Source organism: Drosophila biarmipes, unplaced genomic scaffold (assembly GCF_025231255.1).
Source record: "Drosophila biarmipes strain raj3 unplaced genomic scaffold, RU_DBia_V1.1 ptg000009l, whole genome shotgun sequence".
NCBI lineage: Eukaryota > Metazoa > Arthropoda > Insecta > Diptera > Drosophilidae > Drosophila > Drosophila biarmipes.
This window is the reverse complement of record NW_026114530.1, coordinates 2530183-2553760: the sequence shown is the minus strand read 5'-3', so window position 1 is coordinate 2553760 and position 23578 is coordinate 2530183. Positions and strand designations below refer to the sequence as shown.

General features: G+C 38.3%; 1 long non-coding RNA gene across 5 annotated transcripts in view; it reads left to right on the top strand.

The window, feature by feature from the left end:
- The window catches only part of LOC127011816 (uncharacterized), a 47346-nt gene that overhangs the window by 10887 nt on the left and 12881 nt on the right, over positions 1 to 23578 (top strand). For 4 of the 5 annotated variants that reach the window (XR_007765192.1, XR_007765193.1, XR_007765190.1 and 1 more), the window contains exon 2: positions 9325 to 9457. This is a non-coding gene — a long non-coding RNA (uncharacterized LOC127011816). Of the gene's footprint in view, positions 1 to 9324; positions 9458 to 15502; positions 15670 to 23578 lie in introns of all 5 variants that reach the window. The other variant, XR_007765191.1, reaches the window with a different exon arrangement.

Genomic DNA, 23578 nt, shown 5'->3' with positions numbered 1-23578 from the left:
AATGAGGTAATATAAGTTTGTATTCTTTAGGAATAGTATTAGTTTTGAAACGTTTGGTAATGTGGTAATTTGTTTTGAGATGGATTCTAGTGGATTGGTGTTTTTAAATATCAGTTGCCTTTGGTAGTTTAGTGACCTGCAGTTAGTCAGTAAGTGAATAATTGATAAGGCATCGTTGGCATCATTGTAGAACGGACAGGTCCTGGTTACAGTTGGGTCCATATAGTGTGTATGTGTATGTGATCCTTGTTATTATTATCTGGTCTCTACGTGAGATCGATGACTGAATGTTTTTGGTAATTTGGTGGCAGTTGAGTTGTGGATGATTAATTGCTTGGTACCAGCGTGAAGTTTTGGATATGTTTGATTGTATTTTTTTAATATATCTAAATATGTCCTGCGTGTTTAAGTTTTCCATGGTTGCGAGTGGTTGTCTTGTAGCGTTTTTTGCTAGGGCATCTGAAAGTTCGTTTCCAGGTATTCCTACGTGACCGGGGATCCAAAGCAGTTTAAATTTATTATTGTTTTCTTGTAGAAGATTACGAGCCTTTGAGATATAGTGTTCGCTGTTGTTAGTGTTTTTTGCGTCGATGGCAGAGAGCGAGCCTGAGCATATGCAAAATTTGCCTCTTTTAGTTTTATGTAATTGCAGTGCTTCTATTATTGCCAGTAGCTCTGCGGAAAACACTAATTCTCGTCTGTCTTCTAAAGCGTCTGCATTTGCTTCGCATAGTATGTTATTTTTGGGGGTGGTTCTGAAGGCTCCGAGGGCAGTTCTAAAGGCTGTGTTGATTGTTGTCTTTACTTTGCGCAGTGTTGTGTACGTGCAGTAGCCGTAGATTGGAAGGCCGCTTTTGCTTTTGTTATATTTAGGAGTGTAGAGGTGTTGCAGTTAAACTTTGCGTTCGAGAGATATTTTATTACGTTAATATACTGTTTGAGGTTGTTGTTTAGTAGTCCTGTGAGAGTATTCCATCTGTATTTGTTATTGAAGTGGAGACCAAGGATTTTTAATGATGTTACTTCTTGCATTTGCGTGTTTCCTGTTGTTATGGTGCAGTTACAGTTATGTTTTCTGCAAACGTGGAGGTGTTTGCATTTTGTGGTAGATAACATGGCTCCTGAGAATTCTGCCCAGTTTATAATAGTGGATATTATCAGATTTAGGTTTATATTTAGGTTTTTTTTGTTTTTTAGTCTTAGGATGATGTTGAAGTCATCTACGTATGCGCTTAGGCTGATGTTCGGATGAAGTGTGAGCGCTTCTGTTAGTGAGTTATATGCGATCACAAACAGGACCACGGAGAGTGGGGAGCCTTGAGGAATGCCGTTTTGCATTGGATAAAAGGAGGAGGTTTCAGAGTCAATGCGCACGAGTAGTTTTCTATTTGTCAGGTAGTTTCTTACGTAGTTAATAATTTTTGGGCCAGTTTTCCAGATTATAAGTTGGTCAAGTATTGAGTGGATGCCAATTCTATCAAAGGCCTTTGCAAAGTCTAGTGATATAATGGATGCATGGTTTCTTCTTGAGAGAGCTCGTGCTAAAAGATGGTCTATGAGTAGTAGACTGTCTATAACCGATTTCCCCTTTCTAAAGCCAGTTTGACTGTTATGGATTAGTTTGTCGTGTATTACAAGCCACCACGGCCGTTTTGCTATTATTTTGTCAAGCAGTTTTGCTAGGCATGAGCTTAGTGCGATCGGGCGGTACGACTTAAGCAAGGTTTTGTCTGAATTTGGTTTTAGGATCAGTATTATTAAGCTATTTTTGTATGTTTGTGGGATGTAGTTGTTTGATATGGCGTTTTGGAGGTTAATAATTCTGTTTTTTGTTGTTTTATTCAGGTTTTTTAGCATTGTGTAGTTGATTCTGTCAAATCCTGGTGTGTTTTCTTTTAATGTAGTTAATGCTGCTGAAAATTCTATTGCAGTTATGGGTTTTTCTATTTCGGTTGCTCTTTTGCTAGGAATATGTGGAAGGTGAATGGTATTGCTAAGTGACGTTTGTTTGTGATTGATAAAGGTACTTGAAAAATTGCTGTCGGAGGAGGTTTCTGAGAAATTTTGGCAAAAGAGTTGAGCAATTTAAAATTTTTTATTATTGTTTTGTTTTGTGGATGGGTTGAATATACAGTGTATGTGTTTTTGAGGGTTAATGCCGCAAAAGCGACGGAGGTTGCTCCAGATCGATTTGGGTTGACTGTCAGGTGAGATTTGCGATGTGAATTTATTAATGTTTGCTTTTTTAGCTTGTTTGAGTGTTAGTTTAAATAGGGCATTTGCCCTTTTGTACTGTACAATGTTTGATGTAGATATTTTTCTTTTAAGTACGTACCATTTTTTCATTTTATCGTCTCGTAGTTTTTTGAGATTGTTGTTCCACCATGGTAAATTATGAGGCTTACCCGTTGGGTGTGTTTGTGGTATAGCCTTGTAAGCGCTCGAAAGGAAAATTTTTTTGTATTGTTGCAGCTTCTTTGTTTATGTTTGTGCTCGTGGTCGTTGTGCAGAGAAGTTTTCTGTTAGCTTGGCAAATTTATGCCAATCTGCCTTATCAATAATGAAAGTGGGTTTGCGTGTGGTTGATTGCAGTATTTGATGTGAAGAGGTTAATTATGATGGGGAAGTGATCGCTTCCAAAAAGGTTATCCTCTGTGCGCCAGGTGCTGTCACTTTTAAGGAGTTGGCTACCGAAAGTAAGATCGACATTTGTTAGTGAGCTATGTGTGCTGAAATGTGTAGGAGACATATCGTTTAGAAGAATGTAGTTAGATTGTGTTATATATTTCTCTAGTATTTTTCCCCTAGGATTGTTTTGCTTTGAGCCCCAGTTTTTGTGCCAGCCGTTGAAGTCACCAGTGACAATTGTGGATGTGGGAGAGTTGTCTAATACAGCCTGAAGGTTTTGTAATGAGAAAGCTTTATTTGGAGCGATGTATGCCGAGATGAGTCTAAATTTGATTTTCGAGGTTACTTCTAAGCATACTGCGTCAAAGTCATCGTTTAGGGTTATTTCTTTGGTTTGCAGAGATTTATGAGCCAGGATGGCTATGCCTCCGTGTGACGATGAGGTGCTTTTTCCTATTAGGGAGTAATTAACAGGTATTGGTATATTGGGGTGTTTTATATGTGCTTCTTGTAATGCTATTAAAAGAGGTAAGTGTTTTTTAATGATTAATGGAAGTTCGCAGTAATTGTTAAGGTATCCATTGTACCAAATTTCATGGTCATTTTAAAGGTTGATTGGATTGGGTGGAGGAGGTGGGTGATTTTGTGCCTATTTGTTGTCTACTGCTGGATCTGACTTTTTTATTTTTGTTTGATTAGCTTTTGTGGGTTTTAGGTTTGAAGATAGTGTTTTGTTTTTGTCGCTAGAAAAAATTCGGAGTTTAAGGTCCTGTGTTTTTACGCTTGTCATATGATTTGAGGTGGTGGGAGTGTCGAAATCCATGTTGAATGTGTATGTGTCCATGTGTTAGGGTGGTGATTGGGTTGTTAATAGAGGTAGTGAAGGTCTTGTGTTGGATGAGATGTCGTCGTAGGATGTAGGTGGTTTGCTTTGGCGGGTTTGTAGTGCATTTTTATTAGAGTTGCTGAGTGTTGAGGTTGTAGTGTTGGTTAGATTTTTTGATACAATTGAGGCGAAGCTTATGGGAAGTGGATGGTTGTGGCGAGTGTGGTATATTGTAAGTGCTGTTTTGTGATCGACTTTTTCTGTCATTTTAATGTTTATTAGTTCTTGAATGTTGGACAGTTGCGGTCTAGTGGGTTGTGTTTGGAGTCGGTATCGGGGATGTTTTTGCAGTTTATGCAGTTTTTTTCGTAGTGGCATGTCTCATTTGTCTCTGTGTGAACATTATCAGAGCAGTTCCTACAAAGTTCATTAGGGTTCTTACAGGATGGGGTTGGGTGTCCAAAACGTAAGCGTCTCATACACCTCAGAGGCATCGAGATATATGGGCGTATGCGTATTTTTTCGTATTTAATGTTAAGGTATTCTGGGAGGGTAAGCGAAGCAAATGTAATGATGATTAGACGATTTCAGTCGTGGATTGATCTTTTTTTTTCAATATTTTTCGCATTTCGGCGACTTATTGTGGTTTTAGTTCGTCTAAGATTTCTGCTTCGCTTATGTTGCGAAGTAAGTTGCAATATATGACTCCTTTAGAAAAATGTAGGGTTTTGTGTTCAGAGACAGTTACTTCAATGTTTGCAATTTTGTTTAATTTAAGTAATTTGCTTGCTTGTAAGGTGTTTTTAGTTTTTATCAAAATGTATCCGGCACGGGTGTTTTTGCAAGATTCCACCTCAGCATCGCATGTAAAGTCAATCGTTTTTTTAAGTATGAAAGGGTTAAGATTCTCGAGTGATTTGTTGTCTGTTCCTTTAATGATCATGAATTTTGGTTCACCTGGGTTTTTGTTGTACATTGATGTACCACTTCTAATGTCCGGTGGTTTGTCCATTGTTGTAGTTGTTTTCGGGCTGGCGCCCGGCACATGGATTTTGAGTTAGTTGTTTTTGTTTTTGTTTTTTACTATTTTGTTTTACCCACTTGTTTGTTTTTTTCTGATAAGCAGTTGTTAGTTGTTGTTTTTGGTTGTTGGCAGGTAGACTACAGGAGCTCAATAGTAACACGTCTTTTCTCTGCGAGGTTTGAGATGATACTGAGTTAACAAAAATAATAAAACAAATAATAAGTGGGAACAATAGTTAACAAAAATAATAAAATAAATAATAAGTGATACTATAACACTTATAATAAGCCTTATAAAATGGGCACCATCCTAAAGTCCTTATTTTCAAGTCCACCCTTATGATACGTACGCACTCCTGGATGAGTGATTCATAACGGTGATCGACGACGAGCTACGGAAATACCTTGGGGCTGAAGGTGAGCGTCGATAATTTAATATTCAGTGGTTAGGAGGTAGAGCAACCAGACCGCCTACCCTATCCTAGGTTTCCCAGCAAGGCACGGCACACTGAACAAGTTGTGCGCGGCAGTTCCTCCTGGTCCACCCGGAACAGACGGTTTCCCAGCAAGGCACGGCCCACCGAACTCGGATTCGGCCAAACATCAAACGAGGGCCAGGAGCTTGACATCGTGTTGCCCCACATGAAGAAACAGGCCGTGGAACGAAACGCTTTCCACTGACGACATCGACCGGATACATCGACGCAGGAAGAACAAATTAGATTTCTAAGCCCATTACAAAGAGGTCCAGGCCACCGTAGTACCACGAAGGATTCTGGAAGTAGTATGGGAACAGCAGATCCATGGGTACAAGCCTAACTCGAGTTTGAGTTGAGTAGATTTGACAAACTTAGAGGGGTATCCAGTATCGCGGAGCACCACATCGTCATGCGAGACGATAAACCTATAAAACAGCGATACTACGGCGGTGCTTCTATAGTTCTGGGCGCGCGAATGTCGACTGCAACGCCTGTTATTCTGCTGGGTGTGCGGGAGAGTAGGTGTCAGGAGCGTCGAATGCTGCAAGAAGGCGGGAAATGCGCAATCATAGCCGCAGAAAGATAATATACCGGACAACATTTTTTTGAGTTGTACTAAATACTAGTAGTACTTCTCAACGGGGCCGGTGACCATTTCAGTGTAGAAAAGGGATTGACCACTGAGTGGTTATAGGAGAGGGAACAAAGCTATATGAATCAAACAAATTCATAAAATGAAATATAAATTCATGTAAAACAAAAGTTAAAATAAAAAAAAGTAATATTCCGATAAAATGAAATAATAAAAGAAAGAAATGTATTATTTTTTATAGTATTTTTGTTTATAATGTGAAATTAAGCTGCGGTTCAGCAGCAAAAAGTTTCCTTTCATTTCATAATAAGCGGATTTTGTTGGTGCTTAAATATTAAAAAAAAAATGTAATGTGGACTTGCATCTTGCTTACATGTCAGCGGGTCATCTTGGCAAGAAAATCAAGCTCAAGGAGGCCGAGGCCGGACTTCATTTTTAAGAGGGCGTAGTTAACAATAGCTAACAACAATTTATTTATTTATTTATGAAGATCTACTAAGTAATTTAAAATTAGTAGGTAGAGGTAAGGTTGAGGCCTTCAGCTCGGATTTTTACAACAATTACATGAGTGTTATTTTATATGTACATTTTGGCTAAATTAGAATTATCCTAAATGAGGTAATATAAGTTTGTATTCTTTAGGAATAGTATTAGTTTTGAAACGTTTGGTAATGTGGTAATGTGTTTTGAGATGGATTCTAGTGGATTGGTGTTTCTAAATATCAGTTGCCTTTGGTAGTTTAGTGACCTGCAGTTAGTCAGTAAGTGAATAATTGATAAGGCATCGTTGGTATCATTGCAGAACGGACAGGTCCATATAGTGTGTATGTGTATGTGATCCTTGTTATTATTATCTGGTCTCTACGTGAGATCGATGACTGAATGTTTTTGGTAATTTGGTGGCAGTTGAGTTGTGGATGATTAATTGCTTGGTACCAGCGTGAAGTTTTGGATATGTTTGATTGTATTTTTTTAATATATCTTAATATGTCCTGCGTGTTTAAGTTTTCCATGGTTGCGAGTGGTTGTCTTGTAGCGTTTTTTGCTAGGGCATCTGAAAGTTCGTTTCCAGGTATTCCTACGTGACCGGGGATCCAAAGCAGTTTAAATTTATTATTGTTTTCTTGTAGAAGATTACGAGCCTTTGAGATATAGTGTTCGCTGTTGTTAGTGTTTTTTGCGTCGATGGCAGAGAGCGAGCCTGAGCATATGCAAAATTTGCCTCTTTTAGTTTTATGTAATTGCAGTGCTTCTATTATTGCCAGTAGCTCTGCGGAAAACACTAATTCTCGTCTGTCTTCTAAAGCGTCTGCATTTGCTTCGCATAGTATGTTATTTTTGGGGGTGGTTCTGAAGGCTCCGAGGGCAGTTCTAAAGGCTGTGTTGATTGTTGTCTTTACTTTGCGCAGTGTTGTGTACGTGCAGTAGCCGTAGATTGGAAGGCCGCTTTTGCTTTTGTTATATTTAGGAGTGTAGAGGTGTTGCAGTTAAACTTTGCGTTTGAGAGATATTTTATTACGTTAATATACTGTTTGAGGTTGTTGTTTAGTAGTCCTGTGAGAGTATTCCATCTGTATTTGTTATTGAAGTGGAGACCAAGGATTTTTAATGATGTTACTTCTTGCATTTGCGTGTTTCCTGTTGTTATGGTGCAGTTACAGTTATGTTTTCTGCAAACGTGGAGGTGTTTGCATTTTGTGGTAGATAACATGGCTCCTGAGAATTCTGCCCAGTTTATAATAGTGGATATTATCAGATTTAGGTTTATATTTAGGTTTTTTTTGTTTTTTAGTCTTAGGATGATGTTGAAGTCATCTACGTATGCGCTTAGGCTGATGTTCGGATGAAGTGTGAGCGCTTCTGTTAGTGAGTTATATGCGATCACAAACAGGACCACGGAGAGTGGGGAGCCTTGAGGAATGCCGTTTTGCATTGGATAAAAGGAGGAGGTTTCAGAGTCAATGCGCACGAGTAGTTTTCTATTTGTCAGGTAGTTTCTTACGTAGTTAATAATTTTTGGGCCAGTTTTCCAGATTATAAGTTGGTCAAGTATTGAGTGGATGCCAATTCTATCAAAGGCCTTTGCAAAGTCTAGTGATATAATGGATGCATGGTTTCTTCTTGAGAGAGCTCTTGCTAAAAGATGGTCTATGAGTAGTAGACTGTCTATAACCGATTTCCCCTTTCTAAAGCCAGTTTGACTGTTATGGATTAGTTTGTCGTGTATTACAAGCCACCACGGCCGTTTTGCTATTATTTTGTCAAGCAGTTTTGCTAGGCATGAGCTTAGTGCGATCGGGCGGTACGACTTAAGCAAGGTTTTGTCTGAATTTGGTTTTAGGATCAGTATTATTAAGCTATTTTTGTATGTTTGTGGGATGTAGTTGTTTGATATGGCGTTTTGGAGGTTAATAATTCTGTTTTTTGTTGTTTTATTCAGGTTTTTTAGCATTGTGTAGTTGATTCTGTCAAATCCTGGTGTGTTTCCTTTTAATGTAGTTAATGCTGCTGAAAATTCTATTGCAGTTATGGGTTTTTCTATTTCGGTTGCTCTTTTGCTAGGAATATGTGGAAGGTGAATGGTATTGCTAAGTGACGTTTGTTTGTGATTGATAAAGGTACTTGAAAAATTGCTGTCGGAGGAGGTTTCTGAGAAATTTTGGCAAAAGAGTTGAGCAATTTCAAATTTTTTATTAGTGTTTTGTTTTGTGGATGGGTTGAATATACAGTGTATGTGTTTTTGAGGGTTAATGCCGCAAAAGCGACGGAGGTTGCTCCAGATCGATTTGGGTTGGCTGTCAGGTGAGATTTGCGATGTGAATTTATTAATGTTTGCTTTTTTAGCTTGTTTGAGTGTTAGTTTAAATAGGGCATTTGCCCTTTTGTACTGTACAATGTTTGATGTAGATATTTTTCTTTTAAGTACGTACCATTTTTTCATTTTATCGTCTCGTAGTTTGCTCGAAAGGATAATTTTTTGTATTGTTGCAGCTTCTTTGTTTATGTTTGTGCTCGGTGGTCGTTGTGCAGAGAAGTTTTCTGTTAGCTTGGCAAATTTATGCCAATCTGCCTAATCAATAATGAAAGTGGGTTTGCGTGTGGTTGATTGCAGTATTTGATGTGAAGAGGTTAATTATGATGGGGAAGTGATCGCTTCCAAAAAGGTTATCCTCTGTGCGCCAGGTGCTGTCACTTTTAAGGAGTTGGCTACCGAAAGTAAGATCGACATTTGTTAGTGAGCTATGTGTGCTGAAATGTGTAGGAGACATATCGTTTAGAAGAATGTAGTTAGATTGTGTTATATATTTCTCTAGTATTTTTCCCCTAGGATTGTTTTGCTTTGAGCCCCAGTTTTTGTGCCAGCCGTTGAAGTCACCAGTGACAATTGTGGATGTGGGAGAGTTGTCTAATACAGCCTGAAGGTTTTGTAATGAGAAAGCTTTATTTGGAGCGATGTATGCCGAGATGAGTCTAAATTTGATTTTCGAGGTTACTTCTAAGCATACTGCGTCAAAGTCATCGTTTAGGGTTATTTCTTTGGTTTGCAGAGATTTATGAGCCAGGATGGCTATGCCTCCGTGTGACGATGAGGTGCTTTTTCCTATTAGGGAGTAATTAACAGGTATTGGTATATTGGGGTGTTTTATATGTGCTTCTTGTAATGCTATTAAAAGAGGTAAGTGTTTTTTAATGATTAATGGAAGTTCGCAGTAATTGTTAAGGTATCCATTGTACAAATTTCATGGTCATTTTAAAGGTTGATTGGGGTGGAGGAGGTGGGTGATTTTGTGCCTATTTGTTGTCTACTGCTGGATCTGACTTTTTTATTTTTGTTTGATTAGCTTTTGTGGGTTTTAGGTTTGAAGATAGTGTTTTGTTTTTGTCGCTAGAAAAAATTCGGAGTTTAAGGTCCTGTGTTTTTACGCTTGTCATATGATTTGAGGTGGTGGGAGTGTCGAAATCCATGTTGAATGTGTATGTGTCCATGTGTTAGGGTGGTGATTGGGTTGTTAATAGAGGTAGTGAAGGTCTTGTGTTGGATGAGATGTCGTCGTAGGATGTAGGTGGTTTGCTTTGGCGGGTTTGTAGTGCATTTTTATTAGAGTTGCTGAGTGTTGAGGTTGTAGTGTTGGTTAGATTTTTTGATACAATTGAGGCGAAGCTTATGGGAAGTGGATGGTTGTGGCGAGTGTGGTATATTGTAAGTGCTGTTTTGTGATCGACTTTTTCTGTAATTTTAATGTTTATTAGTTCTTGAATGTTGGACAGTTGCGGTCTAGTGGGTTGTGTTTGGAGTCGGTATCGGGGATGTTTTTGCAGTTTATGCAGTTTTTTTCGTAGTGGCATGTCTCATTTGTCTCTGTGTGAACATTATCAGAGCAGTTCCTACAAAGTTCATTAGGGTTCTTACAGGATGGGGTTGGGTGTCCAAAACGTAAGCGTCTCATACACCTCAGAGGCATCGAGATATATGGGCGTATGCGTATTTTTTCGTATTTAATGTTAAGGTATTCTGGGAGGGTAAGCGAAGCAAATGTAATGATGATTAGACGATTTCAGTCGTGGATTGATCTTTTTTTTTCAATATTTTTCGCATTTCGGCGACTTATTGTGGTTTTAGTTCGTCTAAGATTTCTGCTTCGCTTATGTTGCGAAGTAAGTTGCAATATATGACTCCTTTAGAAAAATTTAGGGTTTTGTGTTCAGAGACAGTTACTTCAATGTTTGCAATTTTGTTTAATTTAAGTAATTTGCTTGCTTGTAAGGTGTTTTTAGTTTTTATCAAAATGTATCCGGCACGGGTGTTTTTGCAAGATTCCACCTCAGCATCGCATGTAAAGTCAATCGTTTTTTTAAGTATGAAAGGGTTAAGATTCTCGAGTGATTTGTTGTCTGTTCCTTTAATGATCATGAATTTTGGTTCACCTGGGTTTTTGTTGTACATTGATGTACCACTTCTAATGTCCGGTGGTTTGTCCATTGTTGTAGTTGTTTTCGGGCTGGCGCCCGGCACATGGATTTTGAGTTAGTTGTTTTTGTTTTTGTTTTTTACTATTTTGTTTTACCCACTTGTTTGTTTTTTTCTGATAAGCAGTTGTTAGTTGTTGTTTTTGGTTGTTGGCAGGTAGACTACAGGAGCTCAATAGTAACACGTCTTTTCTCTGCGAGGTTTGAGATGATACTGAGTTAACAAAAATAATAAAACAAATAATAAGTGGGAACAATAGTTAACAAAAATAATAAAATAAATAATAAGTGATACTATAACACTTATAATAAGCCTTATAAAATGGGCACCATCCTAAAGTCCTTATTTTCAAGTCCACCCTTATGATACGTACGCACTCCTGGATGAGTGATTCATAACGGTGATCGACGACGAGCTACGGAAATACCTTGGGGCTGAAGGTGAGCGTCGATAATTTAATATTCAGTGGTTAGGAGGTAGAGCAACCAGACCGCCTACCCTATCCTAGGTTTCCCAGCAAGGCACGGCACACTGAACAAGTTGTGCGCGGCAGTTCCTCCTGGTCCACCCGGAACAGACGGTTTCCCAGCAAGGCACGGCCCACCGAACTCGGATTCGGCCAAACATCAAACGAGGGCCAGGAGCTTGACATCGTGTTGCCCCACATGAAGAAACAGGCCGTGGAACGAAACGCTTTCCACTGACGACATCGACCGGATACATCGACGCAGGAAGAACAAATTAGATTTCTAAGCCCATTACAAAGAGGTCCAGGCCACCGTAGTACCACGAAGGATTCTGGAAGTAGTATGGGAACAGCAGATCCATGGGTACAAGCCTAACTCGAGTTTGAGTTGAGTAGATTTGACAAACTTAGAGGGGTATCCAGTATCGCGGAGCACCACATCGTCATGCGAGACGATAAACCTATAAAACAGCGATACTACGGCGGTGCTTCTATAGTTCTGGGCGCGCGAATGTCGACTGCAACGCCTGTTATTCTGCTGGGTGTGCGGGAGAGTAGGTGTCAGGAGCGTCGAATGCTGCAAGAAGGCGGGAAATGCGCAATCATAGCCGCAGAAAGATAATATACCGGACAACATTTTTTTGAGTTGTACTAAATACTAGTAGTACTTCTCAACGGGGCCGGTGACCATTTCAGTGTAGAAAAGGGATTGACCACTGAGTGGTTATAGGAGAGGGAACAAAGCTATATGAATCAAACAAATTCATAAAATGAAATATAAATTCATGTAAAACAAAAGTTAAAATAAAAAAAAGTAATATTCCGATAAAATGAAATAATAAAAGAAAGAAATGTATTATTTTTTATAGTATTTTTGTTTATAATGTGAAATTAAGCTGCGGTTCAGCAGCAAAAAGTTTCCTTTCATTTCATAATAAGCGGATTTTGTTGGTGCTTAAATATTAAAAAAAAAATGTAATGTGGACTTGCATCTTGCTTACATGTCAGCGGGTCATCTTGGCAAGAAAATCAAGCTCAAGGAGGCCGAGGCCGGACTTCATTTTTAAGAGGGCGTAGTTAACAATAGCTAACAACAATTTATTTATTTATTTATGAAGATCTACTAAGTAATTTAAAATTAGTAGGTAGAGGTAAGGTTGAGGCCTTCAGCTCGGATTTTTACAACAATTACATGAGTGTTATTTTATATGTACATTTTGGCTAAATTAGAATTATCCTAAATGAGGTAATATAAGTTTGTATTCTTTAGGAATAGTATTAGTTTTGAAACGTTTGGTAATGTGGTAATGTGTTTTGAGATGGATTCTAGTGGATTGGTGTTTCTAAATATCAGTTGCCTTTGGTAGTTTAGTGACCTGCAGTTAGTCAGTAAGTGAATAATTGATAAGGCATCGTTGGTATCATTGCAGAACGGACAGGTCCTGGTTACAGTTGGGTCCATATAGTGTGTATGTGTATGTGATCCTTGTTATTATTATCTGGTCTCTACGTGAGATCGATGACTGAATGTTTTTGGTAATTTGGTGGCAGTTGAGTTGTGGATGATTAATTGCTTGGTACATGCGTGAAGTTTTGGATATGTTTGATTGTATTTTTTTAATATATCTAAATATGTCCTGCGTGTTTAAGTTTTCCATGGTTGCGAGTGGTTGTCTTGTAGCGTTTTTTGCTAGGGCATCTGAAAGTTCGTTTCCAGGTATTCCTACGTGACCGGGGATCCAAAGCAGTTTAAATTTATTATTGTTTTCTTGTAGAAGATTACGAGCCTTTGAGATATAGTGTTCGCTGTTGTTAGTGTTTTTTGCGTCGATGGCAGAGAGCGAGCCTGAGCATATGCAAAATTTGCCTCTTTTAGTTTTATGTAATTGCAGTGCTTCTATTATTGCCAGTAGCTCTGCGGAAAACACTAATTCTCGTCTGTCTTCTAAAGCGTCTGCATTTGCTTCGCATAGTATGTTATTTTTGGGGGTGGTTCTGAAGGCTCCGAGGGCAGTTCTAAAGGCTGTGTTGATTGTTGTCTTTACTTTGCGCAGTGTTGTGTACGTGCAGTAGCCGTAGATTGGAAGGCCGCTTTTGCTTTTGTTATATTTAGGAGTGTAGAGGTGTTCCAGTTAAACTTTGCGTTTGAGAGATATTTTATTACGTTAATATACTGTTTGAGGTTGTTGTTTAGTAGTCCTGTGAGAGTATTCCATCTGTATTTGTTATTGAAGTGGAGACCAAGGATTTTTAATGATGTTACTTCTTGCATTTGCGTGTTTCCTGTTGTTATGGTGCAGTTACAGTTATGTTTTCTGCAAACGTGGAGGTGTTTGCATTTTGTGGTAGATAACATGGCTCCTGAGAATTCTGCCCAGTTTATAATAGTGGATATTATCAGATTTAGGTTTATATTTAGGTTTTTTTTGTTTTTTAGTCTTAGGATGATGTTGAAGTCATCTACGTATGCGCTTAGGCTGATGTTCGGATGAAGTGTGAGCGCTTCTGTTAGTGAGTTATATGCGATCACAAACAGGACCACGGAGAGTGGGGAGCCTTGAGGAATGCCGTTTTGCATTGGATAAAAGGAGGAGGTTTCAGAGTCAATGCGCACGAGTAGTTTTCTATTTGTCAGGTAGTTTCTTACGTAGTTAATAATTTTTGGGCCAGTTTTCCAGATTATAAGTTGGTCAAGTATTGAGTGGATGCCAATTCTATCAAAGGCCTTTGCAAAGTCTAGTGATATAATGGATGCATGGTTTCTTCTTGAGAGAGCTCGTGCTAAAAGATGGTCTATGAGTAGTAGACTGTCTATAACCGATTTCCCCTTTCTAAAGCCAGTTTGACTGTTATGGATTAGTTTGTCGTGTATTACAAGCCACCACGGCCGTTTTGCTATTATTTTGTCAAGCAGTTTTGCTAGGCATGAGCTTAGTGCGATCGGGCGGTACGACTTAAGCAAGGTTTTGTCTGAATTTGGTTTTAGGATCAGTATTATTAAGCTATTTTTGTATGTTTGTGGGATGTAGTTGTTTGATATGGCGTTTTGGAGGTTAATAATTCTGTTTTTTGTTGTTTTATTCAGGTTTTTTAGCATTGTGTAGTTGATTCTGTCAAATCCTGGTGTGTTTCCTTTTAATGTAGTTAATGCTGCTGAAAATTCTATTGCAGTTATGGGTTTTTCTATTTCGGTTGCTCTTTTGCTAGGAATATGTGGAAGGTGAATGGTATTGCTAAGTGACGTTTGTTTGTGATTGATAAAGGTACTTGAAAAATTGCTGTCGGAGGAGGTTTCTGAGAAATTTTTGGCAAAAGAGTTGAGCAATTTCAAATTTTTTATTAGTGTTTTGTTTTGTGGATGGGTTGAATATACAATGTATGTGTTTTTGAGGGTTAATGCCGCAAAAGCGACGGAGGTTGCTCCAGATCGATTTGGGTTGGCTGTCAGGTGAGATTTGCGATGTGAACTTATTAATGTTTGCATTTTAGCTTGTTTGAGTGTTAGTTTAAATAGGGCATTTGCCCTTTTGTACTGTACAATGTTTGATGTAGATATTTTTCTTTTAAGTACGTACCATTTTTTCATTTTATCGTCTCGTAGTTTTTTGAGATTGTTGTTCCACCATGGTAAATTATGAGGCTTACCCGTTGGGTTTGTTTGTGGTATAGCCTTGTGGGCGCTCGAAAGGATAATTTTTTGTATTGTTGCAGCTTCTTTGTTTATGTTTGTGCTCGGTGGTCGTTGTGCAGAGAAGTTGTCTGTTAGCTTGGAAAATTTATGCCAATCTGGCTTATCAATAATGAAAGTGGGTTTGCGTGTGGTTGATTGCAAGTTGGCAGTATTTGATGTGAAGAGGTTAATTATGATGGGGAAGTGATCGCTTCCAAAAAGGTTATCCTCTGTGCGCCAGGTGCTGTCACTTTTAAGGAGTTGGCTACCGAAAGTAAGATCGACATTTGTTAGTGAGCTATGTGTGCTGAAATGTGTAGGAGACATATCGTTTAGAAGAATGTAGTTAGATTGTGTTATATATTTCTCTAGTATTTTTCCCCTAGGATTGTTTTGCTTTGAGCCCCAGTTTTTGTGCCAGCCGTTGAAGTCACCAGTGACAATTGTGGATGTGGGAGAGTTGTCTAATACAGCCTGAAGGTTTTGTAATGAGAAAGCTTTATTTGGAGCGATGTATGCCGAGATGAGTCTAAATTTGATTTTCGAGGTTACTTCTAAGCATACTGCGTCAAAGTCATCGTTTAGGGTTATTTCTTTGGTTTGCAGAGATTTATGAGCCAGGATGGCTACGCCTCCGTGTGACGATGAGGTGCTTTTTCCTATTAGGGCGTAATTAACAGGTATTGGTATATTGGGGTGTTTTATATGTGTTTCTTGTAATGCTATTAAAAGAGGTAAGTGTTTTTTAATGATTAATTGAAGTTCGCAGTAATTGTTAAGGTATTCTTTCATATTCCATTGTACAAATTTCATGGTCATTTTAAAGGTTGATTGGATTTGGTGGAAGAGGTGGGTGATTTTGTGCCTATTTGTTGTCTACTGCTGGATCTGACTTTTTTATTTTTGTTTGATTAGCTTTTGTGGGTTTTAGGTTTGAAGATAGTGTTTTGTTTTTGTCGCTAGAAAAAATTCGGAGTTTAAGGTCCTGTGTTTTTACGCTTGTCATATGTTTTGAGGTGGTGGGAGTGTCGAAATCCATGTTGAATGTGTCTGTGTCCATGTGTTAGGGTGGTGATTGGGTTGTTAATAGAGGTAGTGAAGGTCTTGTGTTGGATGAGATGTCGTCGTAGGATGTAGGTGGTTTGCTTTGGCGGGTTTGTAGTGCATTTTTATTAGAGTTGCTGAGTGTTGAGGTTGTAGTGTTGGTTAGATTTTTTGATACAATTGAGGCGAAGCTTATGGGAAGTGGATGGTTGTGGCGAGTGTGGTATATTGTAAGTGCTGTGTTGTGATCGACTTTTTCTGTAATTTTAATGTTTGTTAGTTCTTGAATGTTGGACAGTTGCGGTCTAGTGGGTTGTGTTTGGAGTCGGTATCGGGGATGTTTTTGCAGTTTATGCAGTTTTTTTCGTAGTGGCATGTCTCATTTGTCTCTGTGTGAACTTTATCAGAGCAGTTCCTACAAAGTTCATTAGGGTTCTTACAGGATGGGGTTGGGTGTCCAAAACGTAAGCGTCTCATACACCTCAGAGGCATCGAGATATATGGGCGTATGCGTATTTTTTCGTATTCAATGTTAAAATTCTCGAGTGATTTGTTGTCTGTTCCTTTAATGATCATGAATTTTGGTTCACCTGGGTTTTTGTTGTACATTGATGTACCACTTCTAATGTCCGGTGGTTTGTCCATTGTTGTAGTTGTTTTCGGGCTGGCGCCCGGCACATGGATTTTGAGTTAGTTGTTTTTGTTTTTGTTTTTTACTATTTTGTTTTACGCACTTGTTTGTTTTTTTCTGATAAGCAGTTGTTAGTTGTTGTTTTTGGTTGTTGGCAGGTAGACTACAGGAGCTCAATAGTAACACGTGTTTTCTCTGCGGGGTTTGAGATGATACTGAGCTAACAAAAAATAAAACAAATAATAAGTGAGAACAATAGTTAACAAAAATAATAAAATAAATAATAAGTGATACTATAACACTTATAATAAGCCTTATAAAATAGGCACCATCCTAAAGTCCTTATTTTCAAGTCCACCCTTATGATACGTACGCTCTACTGGATGAGTGATCATTCATAACGGTGATCGACGACGAGCTACGGAAAGACCTTGGGGCTGAAGGTGAGCGTCGATAATTTAATATTCAGTGGTTAGGAGGTAGAGCAACCAGGGCCGGACTTCATTTTTAAGAGGGCGTAGTTAACAATAGTTAACAACAATTTATTTATTTATTTATGAAGATCTACTAAGTAATTTAAAATTAGTAGGTAGAGGTAAGGTTGAGGCCTTCAGCTCGGTTTTTTACAACGATTACATGAGTGTTATTTTATATGTACATTTTGGCTAAATTAGAATTATCCTAAATGAGGTAATATAAGTTTGTATTTTTTAGGAATAGTATTAGTTTTGAAACGTTTGGTAATGTGGTAATGTGTTTTGAGATGGATTCTAGTGGATTGGTGTTTCTAAATATCAGTTGCCTTTGGTAGTTTAGTGACCTGCAGTTAGTCAGTAAGTGAATAATTGATAAGGCATCGTTGGTATCATTGCAGAACGGACAGGTCCATATAGTGTGTATGTGTATGTGATCCTTGTTATTATTATCTGGTCTCTACGTGAGATCGATGACTGAATGTTTTTGGTAATTTGGTGGCAGTTGAGTTGTGGATGATTAATTGCTTGGTTCCAGCGTGAAGTTTTGGATATGTTTGATTGTATTTTCAAGAGATATGTATTTTTAATATATCTAAATATGTCCTGCGTGTTTAAGTTTTCCATGGTTACGAGTGGTTGTCTTGTAGCGTTTTTTGCTAGGGCATCTGCAAGTTCGTTTCCAGGTATTCCCACGTGACCGGGGATCCAAAGCAGTTTAAATTTATTATTGTTTTCTTGTAGAAGATTACGAGCCTTTGAGATATAGTGTTCGCTGTTGTTAGTGTTTTTAATTGCGTCGATGGCAGAGAGCGAGCCTGAGCATATGCAAAATTTGCTTCTTTTAGTTTTATGTAATTGCAGTGCTTCTATTATTGCCAGTAGCTCTGCGGAAAACACTAATTCTCGTATGTCTTCTAAAGCGTCTGCATTTGCTTCGCATAGTATGTTATTTTTGGGGGTGGTTCTGAAGGCTCCGAGGGCAGTTCTAAAGGCTGTGTTGATTGTTGTCTTTACTTTGCGCAGTGTTGTGTACGGGCAGTAGCCGTAGATTGGAAGGCCGCTTTTGCTTTTGTTATATTTAGGAGTGTAGAGGTGTTGCAGTTAAACTTTGCGTTTGAGAGATATTTTATTACGTTAATATACTGTTTGAGGTTGTTGTTTAGTAGTTCTGTGAGAGTATTCCATCTGTATTTGTTATTGAAGTGGAGACCAAGGATTTTTAATGATGTTACTTCTGGCATTTGCGTGTTTCCTGTTGTTATGGTGCAGTTACAGTTATGTTTTCTGCAAACGTGGAGGTGTTTGCATTTTGTGGTAGATAACATGGCTCCTGAGTATTCTGCCCAGTCTATAATAGTGGATATTATCGGATTTAGGTTTATATTTAGTTATTTTTTGTTTTTTAGTTTTAGGATGATGTTGAAGTCATCTGCGTATGCGCTTAGGCTGATGTTCGGATGAAGTGTGAGCTTTTCTGTTAGTGAGTTATATGCGATCACAAGCAGGACCAAGGAGAGTGGGGAGCCTTGAGGAATGCCGTTTTGCATTGGATAAAAGGAGGAGGTTTCAGAGTCAATGCGCACGAGTAGTTTTCTATTTGTCATGTAGTTTCTTACGTAGTTAATAATTTTTGGGCCAGTTTTCCAGATTATAAGTTGGTCAAGTATTGAGTGGATGCCAATTCTATCAAAGGCCTTTGCAAAGTCTAGTGATATAATGGATGCATGGTTTCTTCTTGAGAGAGCTCGTGCTAAAACATGGTCTTTGAGTAGTAGACTGTCTATAACCGATTTCCCCTTTCTAAAGCCAGTTTGACTGTTATGGATTAGTTTGTCGTGTATTACAAACCACCACGGCCGTTTTGCTATTATTTTGTCAAGCAGTTTTGCTAGGCATGAGTTTAGTGCGATCGGGCGGTACGAGTTAAGCAAGGTTTTGTCTGAATTTGGTTTTAGGATCAGTATTATTAAGCTATTTTTGTATGTTTGTGGGATGTAGTTGTTTGGAATGGCGTTTTGGAGGTTAATAAATCTGTTTTTTGTTGTTTTATCCAGGTTTTTTAGCATTGTGTAGTTGATTCTGTCAAATACTGGTGTGTTTCCTTTTAATGTAGTTAATGCTGCTGAAAATTCTATTGCAGTTATGGGTTTTTCTATTTCGGGTGCTCTTTTGCTAGGAATATGTGGAATATGAATGGTATTGCTAAGTGACGTTTGTTTGTGATTGATAAAGGTAATTGAAAAATTGCTGTCGGAGGAGGTTTCTGAGAAATTTTGGCAAAAGAGTTGAGCAATTTCAAATTTTTTATTAGTGTTTTGTTTTGTGGATGGGTTGAATATACAGTGTATGTGTTTTTGGGGGTTAATGCCGCAAAAGCGACGGAGGTTGCTCCAGATCGATTTGCGTTGGCTGTCAGGTGAGATTTGCGATGTGAATTTATTAATGTTTGCTTTTTTAGCTTGTTTGAGTGTTAGTTTAAATAGGGCATTTGCCCTTTTGTACTGTACAATGTTTGATGTAGATATTTTTCTTTTAAGTACGTACCATTTTTTCATTTTATCGTCTCGTAGTTTTTTGAGATTGTTGTTCCACCATGGTAAATTATGAGGCTTACCCGTTGGGTGTGTTTGTGGTATAGCCTTGTGAGCGCTCGAAAGGATAATTTTTTGTATTGTTACAGCTTCTTTGCTTATGTTTGTGCTCGGTGGTCGTTGTGCAGAGAAGTTTTCTGTTAGCTTGGCAAATTTATGCCAATCTGCCTTATCAATAATTATCGCTTCCAAATAGGTTATCCTCTGTGTGCCAGGTACTGTCAATTTTAAGGAGTTGTAAGTAAGATCGACAGGCCAGGATGGCTACGCCTCCGTGTGACGATGAGGTGCTTTTTCCTATTAGGGAGTAATTAACAGGTATTGGTATATTGGGGTGTTTTATATGTGTTTCTTGTAATGCTATTAAAAGAGGTAAGTGTTTTTTAATGATTAATTGAAGTTCGCAGTAATTGTTAAGGTATCCGTTCATATTCCATTGTACAAATTTCATGGTCATTTTAAAGGTTGATTGGATTTGGTGGAGGAGGTGGGTGATTTTCTGCCTATTTGTTGTCTACTGCTGGATCTGACTTTTTTATTTTTGTTTCATTAGCTTTTGTGGGTTTTAGGTTTGAAGATAGTGTTTTGTTTTTGTCGCTAGAAAAAATTCGGAGTTTAAGGTCCTGTGTTTTTACGCTTGGCATATGTTTTGAGGTGGTGGGAGTGTCGAAATCCATGTTGAATGTGTCTGTGTCCATGTGTTAGGGTGGTGATTGGGTTGTTAATAGAGGTAGTGAAGGTCTTGTGTTGGATGAGATGTCGTCGTAGGATGTAGGTGGTTTGCTTTGGCGGGTTTGTAGTGCATTTTTATTAGAGTTGCTGAGTGTTGAGGTTGTAGTGTTGGTTAGATTTTTTGATACAATTGAGGCGAAGCTTATGGGAAGTGGATGGTTGTGGCGAGTGTGGTATATTGTAAGTGCTGTGTTGTGATCGACTTTTTCTGTAATTTTAATGTTTGTTAGTTCTTGAATGTTGGACAGTTGCGGTCTAGTGGGTTGTGTTTGGAGTCGGTATCGGGGATGTTTTTGCAGTTTATGCAGTTTTTTTCGTAGTGGCATGTCTCATTTGTCTCTGTGTGAACTTTATCAGAGCAGTTCCTACAAAGTTCATTAGGGTTCTTACAGGATGGGGTTGGGTGTCCAAAACGTAAGCGTCTCATACACCTCAGAGGCATCGAGATATATGGGCGTATGCGTATTTTTTCGTATTCAATGTTAAAATTCTCGAGTGATTTGTTGTCTGTTCCTTTAATGATCATGAATTTTGGTTCACCTGGGTTTTTGTTGTACATTGATGTACCACTTCTAATGTCCGGTGGTTTGTCCATTGTTGTAGTTGTTTTCGGGCTGGCGCCCGGCACATGGATTTTGAGTTAGTTGTTTTTGTTTTTGTTTTTTACTATTTTGTTTTACGCACTTGTTTGTTTTTTTCTGATAAGCAGTTGTTAGTTGTTGTTTTTGGTTGTTGGCAGGTAGACTACAGGAGCTCAATAGTAACACGTGTTTTCTCTGCGGGGTTTGAGATGATACTGAGCTAACAAAAAATAAAACAAATAATAAGTGAGAACTATAGTTAACAAAAATAATAAAATAAATAATAAGTGATACTATAACACTTATAATAAGCCTTATAAAATAGGCACCATCCTAAAGTCCTTATTTTCAAGTCCACCCTTATGATACGTACGCTCTACTGGATGAGTGATCATTCATAACGGTGATCGACGACGAGCTACGGAAAGACCTTGGGGCTGAAGGTGAGCGTCGATAATTTAATATTCAGTGGTTAGGAGGTAGAGCAACCAGGGCCGGACTTCATTTTTAAGAAGGCGTAGTTAACAATAGTTAACAACAATTTATTTATTTATTTATGAAGATCTACTAAGTAATTTAAAATTAGTAGGTAGAGGTAAGGTTGAGGCCTTCAGCTCGGTTTTTTACAACAATTACATGAGTGTTATTTTATATGTACATTTTGGCTAAATTAGAATTATCCTAAATGAGGTAATATAAGTTTGTAGTTTTTAGGAATAGTATTAGTTTTGAAACGTTTGGTAATGTGGTAATGTGTTTTGAGATGGATTCTAGTGGATTGGTGTTTCTAAATATCAGTTGCCTTTGGTAGTTTAGTGACCTGCAGTTAGTCAGTAAGTGAATAATTGATAAGGCATCGTTGGTATCATTGCAGAACGGACAGGTCCATATAGTGTGTATGTGTATGTGATCCTTGTTATTATTATCTGGTCTCTACGTGAGATCGATGACTGAATGTTTTTGGTAATTTGGTGGCAGTTGAGTTGTGGATGATTAATTGCTTGGTTCCAGCGTGAAGTTTTGGATATGTTTGATTGTATTTTCAAGAGATATGTATTTTTAATATATCTAAATATGTCCTGCGTGTTTAAGTTTTCCATGGTTGCGAGTGGTTGTCTTGTAGCGTTTTTTGCTAGGGCATCTGCAAGTTCGTTTCCAGGTTTTCCCACGTGACCGGGGATCCAAAGCAGTTTAAATTTATTATTGTTTTCTTGTAGAAGATTACGAGCCTTTGAGATATAGTGTTCGCTGTTGTTAGTGTTTTTAATTGCGTCGATGGCAGAGAGCGAGCCTGAGCATATGCAAAATTTGCCTCTTTTAGTTTTATGTAATTGCAGTGCTTCTATTATTGCCAGTAGCTCTGCGGAAAACACTAATTCTCGTCTGTCTTCTAAAGCGTCTGCATTTGCTTCGCATAGTATATTATTTTCGGGGGTGGTTCTGAAGGCTCCGAGGGCAGTTCTAAAGGCTGTGTTGATTGTTGTCTTTACTTTGCGCAGTGTTGTGTACGTGCAGTAGCCGTAGATTGGAAGGCCGCTTTTGCTTTTGTTATATATAGGAGTGTAGAGGTGTTGCAGTTAAACTTTGCGTTTGAGAGATATTTTATTACGTTAATATACTGTTTGAGGTTGTTGTTTAGTAGTTCTGTGAGAGTATTCCATCTGTATTTGTTATTGAAGTGGAGACCAAGGATTTTTAATGATGTTACTTCTTGCATTTGCGTGTTTCCTGTTGTTATGGTGCAGTTACAGTTATGTTTTCTGCAAACGTGGAGGTGTTTGCATTTTGTGGTAGATAACATGGCTCCTGAGTATTCTGCCCAGTCTATAATAGTGGATATTATCGGATTTAGGTTTATATTTAGTTATTTTTTGTTTTTTAGTTTTAGGATGATGTTGAAGTCATCTACGTATGCGCTTAGGCTGATGTTCGGATGAAGTGTGAGCTTTTCTGTTAGTGAGTTATATGCGATCACAAGCAGGACCACGGAGAGTGGGGAGGCTTGAGGAATTTTTGGGCCAGTTTTCCAGATTATAAGTTGGTCAAGTATTGAGTGGATACCAATTCTATCAAAGGCCTTTGCAAAGTCTAGTGATATAATGGATGCATGGTTTCTTCTTGAGAGAGCTCGTGCTAAAAGATGGTCTATGAGTAGTAGACTGTCTATAACCGATTTCCCCTTTCTAAAGCCAGTTTGACTGTTATGGATTAGTTTGTCGTGTATTACAAACCACCACGGCCGTTTTGCTATTATTTTGTCAAGCAGTTTTGCTAGGCATGAGCTTAGTGCGATCGGGCGGTACGAGTTAAGCAAGGTTTTGTCTGAATTTGGTTTTAGGATCAGTATTATTAAGCTATTTTTGTATGTTTGTGGGATGCAGTTGTTTGGTATGGCGTTTTGGAGGTTAATAATTCTGTTTTTTGTTGTTTTATCCAGGTTTTTTTAGCATTGTGTAGTTGATTCTGTCAAATCCTGGTGTGTTTCCTTTTAATGTAGTTAATGCTGCTGAAAATTCTATTGCAGTTATGGGTTTTTCTATTTCGGTTGCTCTTTTGCTAGGAATATGTGGAAGGTGAATGGTATTGCTAAGTGACGTTTGTTTGTGATTGATAAAGGTACTTGAAAAATTGCTGTCGGAGGAGGTTTCTGAGAAATTTTGGCAAAAGAGTTGAGCAATTTCAAATTTTTTATTAGTGTTTTGTTTTGTGGATGGGTTGAATATACAATGTATGTGTTTTTGAGGGTTAATGCCGCAAAAGCGACGGAGGTTGCTCCAGATCGATTTGGGTTGGCTGTCAGGTGAGATTTGCGATGTGAATGTTTGCTTTTTTAGCTTGTTTGAGTGTTAGTTTAAATAGGGCATTTGCCC